This window comes from Ovis aries, chromosome 15 (genome assembly GCF_016772045.2).
Source record: "Ovis aries strain OAR_USU_Benz2616 breed Rambouillet chromosome 15, ARS-UI_Ramb_v3.0, whole genome shotgun sequence".
Taxonomy (NCBI): domain Eukaryota; kingdom Metazoa; phylum Chordata; class Mammalia; order Artiodactyla; family Bovidae; genus Ovis; species Ovis aries.
The window spans coordinates 68,496,296-68,514,118 of record NC_056068.1 but is presented as its reverse complement, the minus strand read 5'-3'; positions in this window follow the sequence as shown (position 1 = coordinate 68,514,118).

The window sequence follows — 17,823 nt, the reverse complement described above, 5'->3', positions numbered from 1 at the left end:
GAACTGAGTCAAGCATGCTCTGTGAAGACCTAAAGTGGCAGGATGGGGATGAATGGGAGGGAAGCTTAAGAGGGAGGGAATATATGTGTACGTACAGCTGATTTGCATTGTGGTATGGCAGAAACCAGTCTATGTCTGACGCAGGATGCAGCATGCTTGGGGCTGGTGCATGGGGATGACCCAGAAAGATGTTCTGGGGAGGGAGGTGGGAGGGGGGTTCATGTTTGGGAATGCATGTAAGAATTAAAGATTTTAAAATTTAAAAAATAAAAAACTAAAAATTTAAAAAAAAAGAAACCAATACAAAATTGTAAAGCAATTATCCTCTAATTGAAAAAAAAAAGTGAAAGAAAACTAAAAAGAAAAAAGCATCAATGTTTATGTATTCGTTTTAATATTTTCACCTTGTCCCAAGCCAAGAATTCTCATTTTAGTTGCAAACAGATATAATCATTTTTATTTCAAATATGTATGTGTAATTTTTAAATGTCATTGCAGGAGAGCTCACAAGAATTGGCAAGATTAAACCCACCTGAATCTTCTTAAATATAAAATCTATCTTGAATGAGTAAACATGTATATCCTAAGCTTTTGGAGTAACTGCTGAAGCTTTCTACAGATCGCCTCTGGTGAATATCATCATCGCATTGTCAGATATACTATGTGGAGCCTCAGGGACATTGCCTCATCTGTCAAAATTCTCAGTCATTTCAGATTGTCCATATATATATATATATGCACAGTTTTCATTGACCTCAAACTGATACTACCATCTTTCTGTTTTCCTCTCTCACCTTTCAAAATTTCTAACTGAAACTATAAAATATATTACATCATAAATGGGGCTTCCCAGGTGATGCAGTGGTAAATAGTCTGCCTGTCAATGGAGGAGACTCAGGTTCCATCCCTGGGTTAGAAAGATCCCCCTGGAGTAGAAAATGGCAACCTACTCCAGTATTCTTACCTGGAAAATTCCATGGATAGGAGTGCCTGGGGGCCTATAGTCTATGGGTTTGTAAAGAGTTGAACATAACTGCGTAACTGAATACGCACATACACTACAAATGATTCAATTAAGAATATTACAAAAATAAGAAATAAAGAAATTATCTTTCAGAATTTGTATTATTTTTGTTTTATCGAGGCCTTTACTGTGTTGGGGGATGAAGCTACAGTCAGTCCCATATTTGTAAGCTAAACCTCAGTCAAGAATTAGTTCAGAAAAAAAAAATAAATTGGTTTCTCTTGAGTGGTAGATATTGTTTTATAAAAAAGTAATAATTAAAGTAACAAGTTTGATGATCCTCTGAAAAGTATTGAGAAGCATTATCTTCTCAGTGGATCCTTAGTTCCATCAATAACTCTTCCAAAGTCATAAAAATATCACAATTTGCCATCACTCACAGCATATACAGACATCCACCCCAAAAATAGTAATAATCAAAAATAATCAAAAAAAGCTTGACCAATTTTAATTCCTGATTTAATTTTAAAAATAAAGTCCAAAATTTCACTGCAGAATCACTGAAAATCCGATGTTCCCAGCTGATACTCCATGTTGCAATTCACTGTTCCTTCTGGGGATGTTGTCCCAGTTAGAGACTCATGGCATTCTATTGTTGCCAAAATGTCTACAAATGTTCATAATATTTTGATTATAACTGAAAAGTCTCACATTTGATTGCTGGAATAAATAGTTCTTGTGTGTTGTTTTCGTTTGATACTTTCATTTGCACTTTCTTACAAGTTTTCTCTCTGCATTTCTTATCAGCTTTCAGGATTTATACTTGGGATAGCTTTTGCAATCAGATACACTATTGCTGTCTTTACAGAAACTTGAAATCAAGCAGTTTGGTTAAGAGGGAGAAGCAGATTGTGGCAGCAATGTCACAATTGTGAAAACAACAGATTACTAATGCTAGTATATTATTAGGCTGATCTAATTTGCTAGCTTGATTTATTATATCCCACCTGATGCATCTTGTGTGAATCCATAATGTCTAAGAAACATAGATATGCAATGAACCAAGATCATTTAATTTAATCCTTCAGGTTGCAGGTGAGAAACTGACTCCTAAAGGGAGAAAATCTTTTGCCCAAAACCTTAAACTGTTATACAGAGGTGCAGTCGGGTTTAAAAAAAAAATGAAGATATCCCAATTCCAGTTTTTCATTTCTCATAAAACATGAATTATATTATTAGTACTATAAATAATTTGTATTCAAAATAAAGGTCTCTAAACTTCAAAATGGGCTTCCCTGGTGGCTCAGTGGTAAAGCAAAAGAAAGTGAAAGTGAAGTCACTCAGTCATGTCTGACTCTTTGCCACCCCATGGACTGTATCTCACCAGGCTCCTCTGTCCATGGGATTTTCCAGGCAAGAATACTGCAGTGGGTTGCCATTTCCTTCTCCAGGGTAAAAGAATCTGCTTGCAATGCAGGAGACTCAAATTCGATCCCTGGGTCAGGAAGATAGCCTGGAGAGGGAAATGTCATCCCACTTTCCAGAAAGGCCCAGAAAGTCCCATGGACAGAGGAGCATGGCAGGCCACAGTCCATGGGGTCATAAAGAGTCGATATGACTTAGACACTAAACAACAATATTTCAAAATAGTATATTAAAAAATGAAAAATTCAAATAATAAACTCATTCTTTGTTTCTCTTTTTTGCCAACTCAGAATATCTATCTATCATACTTATTTCCTTGTCTTAGTAGAAAAAACCTCAAATAATGATGAATTAGAAACATACGTGAACTGTTTAACACATATAAGAGAACTTGAGCTCATGTGTTTATAATGAAAAATGTAATCAATATAAATATAATGCATCAATATAACTACAACTACTTATTTTATAAACTCTACTTATAGCAGTTATGAATTATAAGCTATATAGTAGACTTGATATTATTTAAAACACATAAAACATTCATAAGCATTTCATTGTCTATTTCTGCTTAAGAATATTATTAATATATTTAAGCAACTAATAACTTCTTAGTTCTCCAGTAAGTAAATCTTTGTAATATTAAGAATGAATGACTGTGGAATTATGCATAAGTTGCCAGTAAAGATGGAGAAGAGATAATTATTTATTTAATCGGTGGTTTACAAGAAAGGTATCTAAAATTCCTCTATGTATGGGACTATATCTTACTTTGAAAATCACTATTAGGATTTCAAATTACTCAAACATTTTTTAAATATTTTAAAATATTAAATGTCATTTTTCTCACAAAACTGGCCAAATGAAATTGATTTTACTGTCACTGATCCAGTTAATGTAAAATTATAGTAATGTATACCAGTTAAAGAAATCATTTTTTTATTTTCCCATGATTAGGTAGAAGCAAGCTAACGTACATGCAGAAAATAATGACCTACTTTGTATTTCCATAGAAAAGAGATTTCATATCATCTTAATTGCTTACACTAATTTTCCTAAGTATTATATTTATGTCAATTGAACACTCTACCATGAATTCTAAAACCATTTTCACTTTAAATATTATTCCTAGAATTATTAGTAAGTATTATACTTATTGTTCAATGAAAATCTGTAATCTTTTATTGGAGTTATCAAATTCTATTCTATATTCAAGACTAAGCAATTTTTGCAACTGGAATGAGGAACTAGTAGCCAGATGGTTATTGGTGGTGAGATTTATAATAAGATCATTTATAGATACTTCATAATGCAGATGGCTAACAGAGAAATACGTGTGAATGAATGTAATCTAATTAAGACTTTAGATCTAAAGTCCAGTTTATATGAATTACTACAGATAGTGCATGGAAAACTGATTCCCAAAGGAACTGAGACCCATTCCCTCTTTGCGATATAATCCTCAAGAAAGATAGGGCCCCTGTCTCCTAGTTTCTGTAGAAGGTTAGAAACCTAACTTCCATAGCAAGCACCAATTAGCACCACTGACTGAATCACCACATTCACCAGCTTTCCCTCCAAAGGGCTCCAGTATCTTGTTTATTAGCTCACTCGAGCATTTTAAAAAAACCCTGCCTTTTGTTTCAGAGGAGTTGAGTTCCATTTCTTGCCCCTGTTGCAATGGTCTTGAATAAAGTCTTCTCCTGTTTAACTTCATCTGGTGAAATTTTTTTTGACACTTGAAAAAAGTTTGTTGTTTGTTTGTTGTGAATTTAATGATTTGTTTTCACTAATTTCTCTGACACACACAGCTAAAGTTCTGGGAGCTTAATATTAGTGTTCTTATTTGACACCAAATAAAAATAATTTTAAAAGTATTTTGAAAATATGAAAAACATGATTTAAGTACTTCAATATTGATGGTCATAATGATTATGATGATACTAGACAAGAAAAAATAGTGATACTTACAGAAAGTAAAAACACAAATAAACACATAAGTATATCATGTTTAAGACTCAAACACCCAACTTTTGCATTATCTATGCTGCTATTTCAGAGAGTTTTAAAATATATATATATATATATTACAGATAAGGATTAAAGGCATGGCAAATTGTTACTTATGTATATATACGTGTGTTCATTTGCTCAACTGTGTCCGATTTGACTCTTTGCTACTCCGTGGACTGCAACCTAATGGGCTCCCTGTTCATCCAATTTTTCAAGCAAGAATACTGGAGTGGGTTGCCATTTCCTTCTCTAGGGGATCTTCCCAATCTTCAAGGATCGAACCCTCATCTCTTGTGTGTCCTGCTTTGGCAGCTGGCTTCTTCACTGCCTGCTGCACAACTTGGGAAGCGCCAATTGTTAATTACATCAATTTCTTAATGTTAAAAGATCACAGTGGTTCTACTAATAAAAAGTGAGATTTGGGGGTTTGTTCCTAAAAAAGCTTACTAAAACTTGAGAAAATTATTTATTCCCAGCATTATACATCTTGGAGATGACTCCAGTACTAGTGTGACTGACAAAAGAACTTACAGGCTTTTTCCCCATTTTTATTTAATAAAAATTGATCATGCTTATTATAGGTTTATGCCATTGCTCTATTGCTGGAGCTGAGGAGGCATTTCTTGATAAGTCCTATTTGCAGCCACTTATAGCCTTCAAAAATGTATTGGCTTGAAATTCATCATCATTTTCCTTCTCATTCCTAAATGAGAATTTTCACTGAAAATTTGGTGAAATTCCATTCTCCATTTTTTGAGTTACTGAAGCAATAAAATTAGATATTTTTCACCTTCATGTTGTTTTAGGTACAATTTGAAGTTTTCTTCTGGTGAAGGTCATTGAAGAAAGCTCTGGTGTGAGCACAGTGCCAAAAGCAAAAAACATTTTTATTTGACATTTTATATAAAAAACTTACTCTATATATTTGGATTTTAAATTTAAAACCAATTAAATAACCAATAAAACAAAATGTTAATTTCTGCTTATAATTAAATGATGGTATTTGCATTTGTTAACCCTTATATTCTGTTTTTTTCCCTACTTCTCTTTCCTTACAGTATGTGTAATTTAGTAAGAAGTTTATGACTTCCATTATAATATAAAATAATAAATGTTTCAATACTCTTTTGCTTATCAGTTCAGCTATCTTAAAGGTAATATTTGGTGTCAAAAATAAATATATTTATGTAACTTTTTAGGTAACATTTTTCATATGAATTAAGCCATTGTAGTGAAAAGATCATATGACATAATGTGGATTCTATGTCTAGTTTTATTGGTAAGTAGATTTAGATCATGAAAGTAAAGAATATGCTTGGAAGTAAAAATGTTTGTTTTCTTAAAGATTAACAACCATTTGAAAATCAGGGAAATGATAAAATAATAAAAAGAAATAATAAAAATTTCCCCAAATTGCCACATCCATTCATTACAATATAGATTTGTAGCATTTCCTAGGAGGATTTTAAAATACCCACAAATAAATCATTTATGGTAGGCTACAGAAAAAGTCCACCACAAAATAACCACATCCTACTGCTTGGAACTCGTGAATGTTACCTAACATGACAAAAAAATTAAAAAGCAGAAACTAACAGATATGTAGATAGGTTTAAATTCTGAATCTTAAAGGAATGATCCTCAGTTTATCCAGATGGACCTTGAATGTAATCACATATACTGTATACTCTCTCTTGTATAAATAGGAAGGGAGATGGAGGAGATGCAGAGACAGGGTAATGTGGGTGATGGAGGCAGGCATCAAATGATGTGGCTACACAATAGGGAATACTCATGGCCACCGGAAAGGCAAGGAGCAAATTCAACCATCAAGCTTCTAGAGGAACTGTGGCCCTGCTGACATCTTGATTCTGACCCAGGGAAACTGACTTTGGATTCTGGCCTCCAGAACAATGAGAACACAAATTTCTGTTGTTTTAAGCTATTGGTTTGTAGCAATGTGATAACAAAAATCTAAGAAACTGATACAAAACATAATTATAAACACACTGTAGATGTAATTTTGTTTTCTACTGTTGTCATTTTATTTATTAGTTTATACTGCCTTTTTTACTAGTAACTCTTACAAGAGTCAGCCTGTCCTTGAAGCTTTGAAGCCAGGCATCGACTTCTCCTCTCTAGCTATGAAAGTCCTAGTTGGCATCTTCTTCCCATATAAGGCTTATTTGTTTACCTTGAAAGTCTGTTGTTTAGTGTAGACATCTGCATTAATTGTTTTAGCTAGTTATGCTGGATAACTTTCTGCCAGCTTCTATATCAGCACTGGAGCTTCTACATCAGCACATTTTTGTTATGAAGATGTCTTCTTTTCTTAAATCTTAGGAAACAACCTCTGAGAGCTTCTAACTTTTTCTACAGCTTCCTCATCTCTCAGTTTTCAGAGAATTGAAGAGAGTTAGGGCCTTATTTTGGATGAGGTTTTGGCTTAAAGGAATGCTGTGGTTGGGGTGATCTATTCTGTCCACTAAAATCTTTTCCACATCAGCAAAAAGGCGGTTCTGCTTTCTTATCATTTCTGTGTTCATTGGAGTAGCACTTTTAATTTCCTTCAAGAACTTTGCCTTGGCACTCACAAGTTGGCTAAGTGCTTGGCACATGAGGCCTAGGTTTGGAGCTATTTCAGCTTTCAACACATTTAGCTTGCTATGCTTAATCATTTCTAGCTTTTGATTTAAAGTGAGAGACTTGGCACTCTTCCTTTCACTTGAACACTTAGACACAATTCTACGGATTTTAATTGGCTTAATTTCAATATCGTTGTGTCTCAAGGAATACAGAAGTCTGAGGGGAGGGAGAGAGACAGGAGAATAGCTGGTCAGTGGAGTGGTCAAAATACACATTTATTGATTGAAGTCCATGGGGTGTCCCCAAACAATTATAAGAGTAACATCAAAGATCACCTATCACAGATCACCATAACAAATATAATAATGTTGAACAAAATTGGTATATTGTGAGGATTACAAAAATGTGATACAGACATATGAAGTGAGAAAATGCTGTTAGAAAACATGCTTTCAATAGCTGTGCTTGACTCATGGTTGCCCTAAACTTTCAATTTGTAAAAAAATACAATATCTGCAAAGCACAATAAAATGAGTTGTGCCTTATATTAACTTCCTGATTCTTCCATAACCAAATACCACAAATTGGGTGGTTTAAATAGCACAAATGTATTGTCTCACAGTTCTGGAGGCCAAAAGGCCAAGATAAATGTATCACCAAGATTAGTGTCTTCTAAGAGCTATAAGGGACAATTTGTCCCATCCCACTCTCATTGCTTCTAGAGGTTTGTGAGCAATTTCTGGCATTCTTTGACTTACAAATCTCTACCTTCATCTCTAAAGTGTATTCTCCCTGTGCATGAGTTTGTCTCCAAATTTCCCTCTTTCATAAAGACATCTGTCGTATTGGACTAGGCATCCATGCTACGCCAGTACAACCTCATCTTAAATAATTACATCTGCCACAATCCTATTAAAAAAATAATAATAATATTGTGAGGCACTGGGAGTCAGAACTTCAAAATAATGAATTTTGGAAAAACAAAATTCAACTCATAATGAAAGTTTTCTACCTGGTTTTAGATGACTTCTTTCTTTAGAAGCTCTGGTGTTGACAGACCTCAACAAGAAAAAGAAATAGAAAAATATCGGTTATAGAATAGGAGATGTTCATGGTAAGTAACAATTCATGATTATATTTTTAAGACTTTATATTTTAAAGGAATTTTAAGCTCAGAAAACATGAAGAAGAAAATACAGATATTTCCTATATGCTTGTGCCTGACACACATGCATCAGCTTCCCCATTTTAAACATCTCTCATCATAGGTACATTTTTTGTTTACACTTGATAAACCTATAGTGACAGCTTTTACACATCCAAAGTCTACTACTTCACAGTTCACTTTTAATGATATACTCTATAAGTTTCAGTTCAGTTCAGTTCAGTTGATCAGTCGTGTCTGACTCCTTGTGACCCCATGAACCCCAGCACGCCAGGCCTCCCTGTGCATAACCAACTGCAGGAGTCTACCCAAACCCATGTTCATTGAGTCAGTGATGCCATTCAACCATCTCATCCTCTGTTGTCCCCTTCTCCTCCTTCCCTCAGTCTTTCTCAGCATCAAGATCTTTTCAAATGAATCAGCTCTTCACATCAGGTGGCCAAAGTATTGGAGTTTCAGCATCAGCATCAGTCCTTCCAATGAACACTCAAGACTGATGCCATTTAGGACGGACTAGATGGATCTCCTTGCAGTCCAAGAGCCTCTCAAGAACCTTCTCCAACACCACAGTTCAAAAGCATCAATTCTTCGGCGCTCAGCTTTATTTATGGTCCAACTCTCACATCCATACATGACTACTGGATAAACCATAGCCTTGACTAGACAGATATTTGTTGACAAAGTAATGTCAACAAGTAATGTCTCTGTTTTTTAAATGGTTGGTCATAGGTTGGTCATAACTTTCCTTCCAAGGAGTAAGCATCTTTTAATTTCATGGCTGCAATCACCATCTGCAGTGACCTTGGAGCCCAAAATAGTAAAGTCAGCCATTGTTTCCACTGTTTCCCCATCTGTTTGCCATGAAGTGATGGGACCGGATACCATGATCTTAGTTTTCTGAATGTTGAGCTTTAAGCCAACTTTTTCACTCTCCTCTTTCACTTTCATTAACAGGCTCTTTAGTTCTTCTTCACTTTCTGTCATAAGGGTGGTATCATCTGCATATCTGAGGTTTTTGATACTTCTCTCAACAATTTTGATTCCAGCTTATGCTTCTTCCAGCCCAGCGTTTCTCATGATATACTCTGCATATAATTTAAGTAAGTAGGGTGACAATATATGGTCTTGCCATACTCCTTTTCCTATTGGAAACCAGTCTGTTGTTCCATGTCTAGTTCTAACTGTTGCTTCCTGACCTGCATACAGGTTTCTCAAGAGGCAGGTCAGGTGGTCTGGTATTCCCATCTCTTTCAGAATTTTCCTCAGTTTATTGTGATCCACATAGTCAAATGTTTTGGCATAATCAATAAAGCAGAAATAGATGTTTTCTCTGGAACTCTCTTGCTTTTTCCATGATCCAGTGGATGCTAGCAATTTGATTGCTGGTTCCTCTGCCTTTTCTAAAACCAGCTTGAACATCTGGAAGTTCGCGGTTCACATATTGCTGAAGCCTGGCTTGGAGAATTTTGAGCATTACTTTACTAGCATGTGAGATGAGTGCAACTGTGTGGTAGTTTGAACATTCTTTAGCATTGCCTTTCTTTGGGACTGGAATGAAAACTGACCTTTCCTAGTCATGTGGCTAGTGCTGAGTTTTCCATATTTGCTGACATATTGAGTGCAGCACTTTCACAGCATCATTTTTTATGATTTGAAATAGCTCAGGTGGAATTCTATCACCGCCCCTAGCTTTGTTCGTAGTGATGCTTTCTAAGGCCCACTTGACTTCACATCCCAGGATGTCTGGCTCTAGGTGAGTGTGAGTTATCACACCATTGTGATTATCTGGGTCATGCAGATCTTTTTTGTACAGTTCTTCTGTGTATTCTTGACACCTTTTCTTAATATCTTCTGCTTCTGTTAGGTCCCTACAATTTCTGTCCTTTATTGAGCCCATCTTTGCATGAAATATTCCCTTGTTATCTCTAATTTTCTTGAACAGATCTCTAATCTTTACATTCTATTGTTTTCCTCTATTTCTTTGCATTGATCACTGAGGAAGGCTTTCTTATCTCTCGTTGCTATTGTTTGGAACTCTGCATTCAGGTGGGTATATCTTTCCTTTTCTCCTTTGCTTTTTGCTTCTCCTCTTTTCATAGCTACTTGTAAGGTCTCTTCAGACAGCCATTTTGCTTTTTGCATTTTTTTTTTCTTGGGGATGGTCTTGATTCCTATCTTCTGTACAATGTCACGAACCTCTGTTCATAGTTCACATATAATCACATGTATCTATCATTATAATATCTTTAGAGTATTTTTACTACCCTAAAAAACTCCATGTGCTCTGCTATTCATCCTTCATACCCCTCATTTGTTGGCAATTACTGATCTTTTTACTATTTCCATAATTTTGCCTGTTTTCAGCATCATGTAATTGGAATCATACAGTATGTAGCCTTATCAGATTTGATTATTTTCTTAGTAGTATGCACTTAAATTTCCTTCATGCTTTTTTCATGTCTTGATAGCTCATCTGTTTTTAGTGCTAAATAACAGTCCATTGTCTGGGTATACCAGTTTGTTTACTCCTTCTCCTACTGAAGAACATCTTGGTTGCTTCCAAGTGTTGACAATTATGAATAAAGCTATGAAAAACATCCATGTGATGTGCGAGCTTTGGTGAATGTGCCTAATACCTCCCATTGCCTTATATTCATTTCATTTGTTTCTGTTTTGTGATTATGTTGCTCCCATTCTCATCAGTATTTGCTGTTGTCAGAGTTCTGGGTTTTGGACATTCTGATAAGTGTGTGGTAGCATTTCTGTTGTTTTAATTTGCATTTCTTTAATGACATACGACGTGGAGCATTTTTTCAAATGCCTATTTGCCATCTGTATATATTCTTGTGAGATATCTGTTAAGGTCTTGGGATAATTTTTTAAACTCTATTTTTTGTTTTTGTTTTTTTCCATTCTGAGTTGTAAGTGTTGTTAGCCTGGAAAATCCCACAGATGGAGGAGCCTGGTAGGCTGCAGTCCATGGGGTTGCAAAGAGTCAGGCACGATTGAGCGACTTCTCTTTTCACTTTTCACTTTGATTCATTGGAGAAGGCAATGGCAGCCCACTCCAGTGTTCTTGCCTGGAGAATCCCAGGGACAGTGGAGCCTGGTGGGCTGCCGTCTATGGGGTCGCACAGAGTTGGACACGACTGAAGCGACTTAGCAGCAGCAGCAGCATATTTTGGATAACACTTCTTTATCAGACATTTCCTTTGCAAATACTTTCTCCAAATTTGTGTTCTTGTTCCCTTGACATTATCTTTTGCAGAGGTTTTTAATTTCAATGAAATTATGTTCATCAACTTTTTTCATCATGGATTGGGCTTAGGTATAAAATTTAGGTATTTTATTTAAAATGTCATCACCAAGCCCAAATCACCTACGTTTTCTCATATGTGATCTATGGATTTTGTAATCTATGTTTAGGTCTCTGATTTACTCTGAGTTAATTTCTTTGAAGGATGTAAGATATGAATCTATATTCTTCTTTTTTTTGGTATATAAATACTCATTTTTCCAACACTGCTTATGAAAATACTAGCTTAGCTCCATTATATGATCTGTGTTTCTTTGTCGAACATCAGTTGACTATATTTTTTTGTTTGTTCAGTCACTCAGTCATGTCCCACTCTTTGCAACTCCATGGACTGCATCATGTCAGGCTTCCCAGTCCTTCAGTATGTCCCCAAGTTTGCTCAGATTCATGTCCATTGAATCTGCGATGCCATCCAACCATCTAATTCTCTGTTACCACCTTCTCCTCTTGCCTTCAATCTTTCCAGCATCGGGGTCTTTTCCAATGAATCAGTTCTTCACTCTGATGGCCAAGATATTGAAGCTTCAGCTTCAGCACCAGTACTTCCAATGAATAATTAGGACTGATATCCTTTAGGACGGACTGTTTTGATCTCCTTGCTGTCCAAAGGAGTCTCAGGAGTCTTCTCCAACCCTACAGTTTGAAAGCATCAGTTCTTTAGCCCTCAGCTTTCTTTATGGTCCAGCTCTCACATCCATACATCACTACTGGAAAAACTATAAATTCAACTATACAGGTCTTTGTCGGCAAAGTGATGTCTCTGCTTGTTAATACACTGTCTAATTTGTCAAAGCTTTTCTTCCAAGGAGTAGGCTTCATTTAACTTCATGGCTGCAGTTACTGTCCACTGTGATTTTGGAGTCCAAGAGAATAAAGTCTGTAACTGTTTTCATTTTTGCTCCATCTATTCCCCATGAAGTGATGGGACCAGATGCCGTGATCTTAGTTTTTATTTAATGTTGAGTTTTAAGCCAGCTTTTTCACTCTCCTCATTCACCTTCATCAAGAGGCTCTTCAGTTTTTCTTCTTTTTCTGCCATTAGGGTGGTATCATCTGCATATCTGAGATGAGCTTCATCCAGCTTGACATTTCACATGATGTAGTCTGCATATAAGTTAAATAAGCAGGGTGACAATATACAGCCTTGACATGCTCCTTTCCCAATCTGTAACCAGTCTGTTGTTCCATGTCAAGTTCTAACTGTTGCTTCTTGACCTGCATACAGGCTTCTCAGGAGGCAGGTAAGGTGGTCTGGTATTCCCATATCTTTAAGAAGTTTCCATATATTTTTGTGATCCACACAGTCAAAGACTTTAGCATAGTCAATGAAGCAGATGTGTTATGGAATCCCCTTGCTTTTTCTATGATCAAATGGATGTTGGCAATTTGGTCTCTGGTTCCTCTGCCTTTCTAAACCCAGCTTGTACATCTGGAAGTTGTCTGTTCATGCACTGTTGAAGCCTAGCTTGAATGATTTTGAGCATTACCTTTCTAGCATGTATAATGAGTGCAATTGTGTGGTAGTCTGATCATTATTTTGCATTGCCCTTTGGAATTTTGATGAAAACTGACCTTTTCCATCCTGTGGCCATTGTTGAATTTTCCAAATTTACTGGCACATTGTGTGCAGCACTTTAACAGCATCATCTTTTAAGATTTGAAATAGCTCAGCAGAAATTCCATCACCTCCACTAGCTTTGTTCATCATAATGCTTCCTAAGGCCCACTTGACCTCGCAGGATGTCTGGCTCTAGGTGAGTGAGTATATTTGTTGGAGTCTATTTTTGGATTCTTTATTCTGTTCAATTGATCTATTTCTCTTTTCTTTCACTCACACCACACTGTTTTGATTACAGTTGTTTTACAGTTCAGCCTTGAAGTTCAGAAGTGTTAATTTCAGCTTTGTTCTTCTTCAATATTGTGTTGGTAATTCTGGGTTTTTACCTTTCCATATACATGTTAGTATCAGTTTGTCAGTATTCACAAAATAACATGTCCCATAGAGTCAATGCAATCTCAACCAAAATCCCAGCAAGTTAAGTTTACATTTATTTCCCCAGATAATTATAGAAACACCCAAATGAACTTTTTGTCTAAACCGATATGGCATGCCTCAGACTTGACATACAATTCTCCCTTAGCCCTGCAGACAAAACTTGAAATTCAAGCAATATGCTCTATAAGAAAGGTCAATGATAAAGCTAACATGCTGCTGCTACTGCTATGTTGCTTCAGTTGTGTCTGACTCTGTGCAACCCCTTAGGCGGCAGCTCACCAGGCTCCCCCGTCCCTGGGATTCTCCAGGCAAGAACATTGGAGTAGGTTGCCATTTCCTTCTCCAATGCATCAAAGTGAAAAGCGAAAGTGAAGTCGCTCAGTCTGTCCAACTCAGCGACCCCGTGGACTGCAGCCTACCATAAGCCAATTTAATTCAACACTGGTTTGTAAGGTGGCATATTTTTTGGTTTTGTTTTATTTTCTTTTTTCCATGGTCTTCCTTTTATTTTCATTTTGAGACTAGTCACCAAATCACACATCTATACATCTTTTCTTTTAAAACCTATGCTCTAATATACTGAAAAAAACCCCAAAAGGAAAACATCACTATTTTTATTTTTTGTTTTTGCTAATTTTGACTATATTTGTGATAATGTTTTCTGAATTTCTCTGGTTCTACTTCTTTACCATTACTTTCATGTTGTAGGTTTCAAAGTATTTTAACCCTTAGTGTGTTTCAAAACCCTTAAATTTTGCATCATGTTTGAAAAAATAAAATGTGCATAGAGAATGATCACAGTTTATCTGGTAGCTCTTCATCACTATATGTTTCTTTAAAGTTTAACTCTACTTCCAATAGTTAAAGCCTTAGGAGTCAGCTTCACAACTTTTCATTGCATATATATATGTGTATATGTGTATATATATATACACACATATATATATTACATTGAACCCTTTTGTCCTAACTTAACTCTTTCTCTAACATTACCATCTTAATATTCCATCCAACAAATATTACCATAATAATAAATTATTTTTTTTGTAACTCAAAATTACTGTCAAACAAAATTTGAATGTCATTATGTGAAGGATTTCCCCCAAGCAATCTTCAAACATCTCTTTCTGTGATATTTTATGCAATGAATGGTGATAAATTTTCCTTAGATTGCTTATCATAGAATTATAATACATATAATATTTTTTGCTATGTTAGTAAAGATCACATTGCTAGAGTCATTCTCAACATTGCTATGTGATAAATATACTACGATGAATATCATTTGTTTTTTGGAGGTCTCAGTATATAATCCTTCCCTAGGGAACGGATGGAGGAAGTCCTAAGAAAATGAAGTAAAAAATCAGAAGCAAATGTTTTGCCCAAAATTGCTGTTATTTGTTAAGCACTTATAAATGTCCTCCTAAGAGGTATGAAGTTAAATATCTTGAAATATTACTTTTAAAAAATCTCAGTCACATTCTTATCATAGTCACTGTGTGTATGCTTAGTTGCTCAGTCATGTCCGACTCTTTATGACCACACAGACTGCATCCTGCTAAGCTCCTCTGTCCTTGAGGATTCTCCAGGCCAGAATACTGGAGTGATTGCCATGCCCTCCTCCAGGGGATGTTCTGATACCAGGGATCAAACTCAGGTCTCCCGCATTGCAGGTGGATTCTTTACCATCTGAACCACCAGGGAAACCCAAGAATATTGGAATGGGTAGCCTATCCCTTCTCCAGGGGATCTTCCTGACTCAGGGATCAAGCTGAGGTCTCCTGCATTGCAGGCAGATTATTTACCAACTGAGCTTTCAGGGAAGCCCCTCACTGGCCATAAAGGAGTTCAAATTATTGAGTTCTCAGCTATAAGCTTATTTGAAGGACACTTTTATGCCAGTTTCCCTTAGTCTTTGATAAACTTTTATTTAACCTCTTGAAATCTCACTATAAATTACCATGGGCTCTGTTCTGTGAATTTTTCAGACTAAATAAGGAAGTAATATGTTTTCTTTGAGGATTATTTTCTGTACATATTTAAGGTTTTGTCCTTTCCTTCTTCTCAAATAGAAACTAGCTATTTTGATTGTGTGTCAAATTGTTATCAAATCTTCAATTCGATTCCATTTTGTGTCTTTTCCTTGGTCTGTGAAATTAATGCTTGTGACACCACTTATCTGGAAAGTTATTTTTATAGACATAAGAGTGAGCAATCTAAAAGACATTTTAGTTGTTTTACTTGTGGTATGGAAAAGGTGAGAAATTTACAGCCCATGTTATTCCTAGATGTATTTGTATCTGTTATCTGTTATTTTATTTGGTGTAAAATTCCAACCTTTGGATATTAAAACTATAAAGTTGAATAACGTACATAATTTTAACATTTATTTTCCAAAGCTTAGTTGAAATTATATTTAAATAGTTTTTTAAAAATATTAACTATTATATTTGATAAAATATTTTTCAATGATATTCAGTCATCTAAATATCCAGTTTCCTGTTTCAAATAATTGTTACATATATATTCTATAAAATATTCTTCATTTCTTCCAGTTTTTCCACTGACTTTAATTCCTAGGTCTTTCAATATCATTTTCCATCATTCACTGTAACCCTGAACTTTGGGATACAGCTTTTTTCCCTTTTTGGTTTTTATAATTGAGTCTATGGGAAACTAAAGTCTTGAGATGTGGTGGGTGCAAATCCAAATAGTCTGTTAATTTCAACCCATAGAATTAGGTAATCATATTACTGCTGTTAGATATACTACATGCTTATTTCCATTGCTTCCCTACAGTGATAATGTACTAGAATGAAAATCACAGAACAAAGACAAAGAATAAAAATTAAAAGAGGGAACAAAGATAAGTGTACCCAGAATAAATAATCACAATTAGATGCATTAATTTATGTGTAATAATTTGTGTATTTTATTAAGTAGTTTGCTAATAAGGTTTTAGGATGCTCACTTCTTTTTTAAGAAAGTTATCTAAATCTAGTGACAAGAACATTAGTCAGAAGCAAATGTGAAGTAGTTTCCATTGGCAGGGATTCAGGAAAGGGATGCCAATGTTTCTTAACCTTGATTGTAATGGAAAAGATAAATAATCACTTAACACAAAAATTGTAACAGAAGGAGTAGCATATTGTATGCACCCAATCCTTATGGCATAAGCTACAATTATATGCCAAAAATCATAAACTGAAAATACAGCCTTTAGATATCAGGATACTGTTAGTGAGCTCCCTCAAATATATTTATGGCAGACTTAATACAAAATCACACACAAAATGAAAAGATGCTCTTGAGGATAAACATAAGAATAGATGCTGACTAGAAATGTTACTTAAATATTAAGTATTTTAGATTAAAATATAAAATTTGGTCCTACACATATTGTACCTGGAAAGCACAGAAAAGAAAAAAAATATATATGTATATAAGATAATTGAGATTATATATATATTATATATTATTATAGGATATATAATATATATCCTAGTTCACTTCCACAGATAACCACTGTGAACATTTTGATACAATTATACTTTATATAAAACTCTAAGTTCTATTTTACTTTTATATTTCAAAACATTAAGCACATTTATTCCTTAAAAGTAATAAGTTTGGAGATAAATTATGCTTCTGTATCATGATTTACTTAACTATTCACCTATAGTTAAGTAGTTATGAAGCTTCCTTTTAAAATTAATTATAATTACCTCCAAATCACACTTGGAAATGAACTTTTTTTTCTAGTTTTAGTTCATTTTATTAGATTAGTGCTTATGTAATGGAACTAAAAGCTCAAACCATCATTAGGTGGTGCCAATTTGTTTTTCCAAGTAGTTATACTAATTTACCTTCCCACAATGATGCAAGATTTATCACAACAACATTATATATTTTTATTTTTAATCTTTGATAATTTGTAAGCAGGGGATTATATGTGTCTTTTATTTAGGGTGTGTTTTACTCTTGGTAAAATTTCTTATATTTCATTTTTTAATCTTTTTAATTAATAATGGTCATTGCTTTTTTATACATACATGAATATTAAACTTTTTCTTTTAATTTCCTTCACTGATTTTAATTTATGAAAATTTCCTCTAGAGATTTTATAAATACATATTTAAAAATCTCAATGATTTTAATTTTATTATTTACCATTTGAATCAATCTAAATTTGATTTCTGATATCACATAATTTTTTATTTTTGCAATAATCATTTATTATGTAGCTGTTTCCATCACATATGTGAAATCCTTTTATCATCCATTTCAGTTCAGTTCAGTCGCTCAGTCATGTCCAACTCTGTGACCCCCATGAATCGCAGCACACCAGGCCTCCCTGT